This window comes from Protopterus annectens, chromosome 4.part0, assembly GCF_019279795.1.
Source record: "Protopterus annectens isolate FY-2018-M chromosome 4.part0, PAN1.0, whole genome shotgun sequence".
In the NCBI taxonomy this organism is placed as follows: domain Eukaryota; kingdom Metazoa; phylum Chordata; order Ceratodontiformes; family Protopteridae; genus Protopterus; species Protopterus annectens.
In genome coordinates this window covers 1,516,365,967-1,516,368,946 of record NC_056733.1, presented here as the reverse complement: position 1 = coordinate 1,516,368,946, position 2,980 = coordinate 1,516,365,967, and positions in this window count along the sequence as shown.

The window sequence follows — 2,980 nt, the reverse complement described above, 5'->3', positions numbered from 1 at the left end:
GTGTAAATGTCACTCACTGTAGAAATTAGCCACTGGTATCCCTCAGCATTACAGACTCTATGTTGCTAGTGCTAGCTGTGTGACATGACTGTACAAAGCAGTAGTCATCTAGCAGGTGTATACATGTACCTGCGGAATATAAACCTCTGTGTGCTTGAGTGTGGTATGTCTACCTCTAGATGAATGGGTTATGGCCCATGCACACACACTGCCCTTCCCATAGGTGTACTATGGCAAGCCTGCTGATATCTGTCACTGTAAAATACACCTTTGGGGAAAGGATAGCCCAGTAATCTTTGTGGCGCTTCTTATAACTGTGCAATGCTGTAGTGTGATAAACTAGTTAGATAGGAGTTATAATCCCAGATATGGTCATGGTGTGTGTGTGTTTCTGTCTGTGTAGGGAGCAATGCTTTTTAGGCTAGTCACACTCACTACAATTCAAATGCCCTACTTTGGCAAGCCTGCTGATGTCATTCACTTTGAAATACACCTTTGGGAAAGACTTAGCCCAATAATCTCTGTGGCACATCCTCTAACTGCGTAATGCTGTAGTGTGATAAATTAGTTAGGTAGGAGTTCTAATCTCAGACATGGCAACTGTGTGTGTCTCTGTCTGTGTAGGTATCAATGCTTTTTGGGCTATTCACACTCACTACAATTCAAATGCCCTATTTTGGCAAGCCTGCTGATGTCATTCACTTTGAAATGCACCCTTGGGGAAGGAGTAGTCTGTTAATCTCCATGGTGCATCCTATAACAGCATAATGCTGTAGTGTGATATAGTAGTTCAGCAGGGGTTCTATTCCCAGACATGCCAAGTGTGGATGTTTGTGTTTGTCTGTGTAGGGTGCAATGCTTTTGAGGCCATTCACAGTCACTACAACCTCCATTGACCTACTTTGGCAAGCCTGCAGATGTCATTCACAGTAAAATACACCTTTGGGGAAGTAGTACTCCAGTAATCCCTGTGGCATGTCCTATAACAGTGTAATGCTGTAGTGTAATATAGTACTTTGGTAGGGGTTCTATTCCCAGATATGGCAAATGTGGATGTTTGTGTTTGTTTGTCTGTGTAGGGTGCTATGCCTTTGAGGCCATTCACAGTCACTACAACCTCCATTAACCTACTTCTGCAAGCTTGCTGATGTCATTCCTAGTGAAATACACCTTTAGGGAAGGAGTCCTCCAATAATCTCTGTGGCGCATCCTATAACTGCGTAATGCTGTAGTATGATAAACTAGTTAGGTAGGAGTTCTAATCCAAGACATGGTCAGTGTGTGTCTGTGTTTGTCATTTGTATCCTGTGTGGAGGTGGCTGTGAGTGTGTAACAAGTGGACTCATTGTGGAGTGGGTTTTGCAAATTTCTTATATGATGCCCCTATTATATGTCACAATGTCCACCTTACAAGGATAACAGATGTCAAATAGCTGAGAAGCTGGGGTACCAATCCATACCCCTACATCTGACATCAATGCCTGGCGAACAAAGTAAGCAACCCTTGTATTAACCAGAGAACACTCTAAACTCATATCTCATACATAAACACACTTGCCAAGGCAACAACCACTATGTTGGTAGTACCCTGCATATTGCCCACAGACAGTAACCATGGTGTGATTGCAGTGGAATACAGAGGACATAGCACCCTCTCCATCAGTACAATAGGCATGTAATTGCAGACAGTGCACCTTTATTATGTTCCCCACTGGATGCCTGCAACAACTGTGGTGCCATCAAATTTGACCCACAAAAGACATATCATGCCTTAAACACATGCCCTGTATGGACATATGCCACTGACACTAGTGAATACCTGTATCATGCTATCAATGTAGGTGCAGGGTCAACCTGCTGTCCATTACCAGTTCCCACCACATGAGGCCAGGTCTGGCACATCTGATGATAACAATCTGTGTACACAACATGGGCCAGATACCCCAGGTACAGTTCCACATGTCACTGTACATGCATATGGGATGTGTGCACATCCCAGACATGATCCATGTCATGGATTATAGAACACATACATGGCAAGCATTGCACAGCACTGGCCACAAACAATAGTAACCCAGGAGACTGGATGGCAAATACAATACCCACTTGTGTGGGCTAATCGCGACACTACACCCCTGAGCCACACTGCAGAGCATTGTCATGTGGCCTGCTGCCAAGGTATACCCTTCAGCTAGCCTTGTATAACCTTTTGGCACAGTCAACCACTACACACCAGTGAAGCAATGCACCCATGCATGTCAGTACTGGCACCCTGTGTCTGTCTGTGTGGTGTATGATGCTGTTGACCACATTCACACTCACTACAACTCCCACTGGCATGCTGAAGCATGCTGTCTGATGATAGACACCTTCACATACCCTTTGCCCATATATCCTCCGGATAACCCCTGTGGTGCATGTGATACCTGCGCATTACTGTATTGTGGCAAACTAACTAGTTGGGAAATGTATTCTGACCCTGTCAAGTGTGTCAATGTGTGTGAGTCCCTGAGAGAGTGTGGCTGTGTTGATGCTGACACCTGTTCATGTGGACAGGCACGTGTACTACACCTACCGTATCACTACTATATCACTGTTGCAGATGTCACTCACCATCACATATATGGATGAAGAGCTCCCCAACATGTAAGCTATGTGGTGCATGCAATAACTGCATAGACATGTGATAGCCATACATAGTCAGTCAAGGGTTTGGAACCCCATACTGGTAGGTGTCTGACACAAACATGCATAGGTTTTACTGTCCCACCCTCTCCCTTACTTACTTCGTCTCTGCCTGTCTGTCTCACTCCCTCTCTGATGGATGTGAAGAAGTACACCTGCTTTGCTTAGGCAGCAGCTTGTGGTTTATAAGTGATGCTCTGATGGGCTCAGCTGAATTTGGCCCCCCTGCATTGGAAATTTGCCAGTCCTCCTTTTAGCTGGGATTGGGCATGTGGAACAGCTGTGGTAACATGTG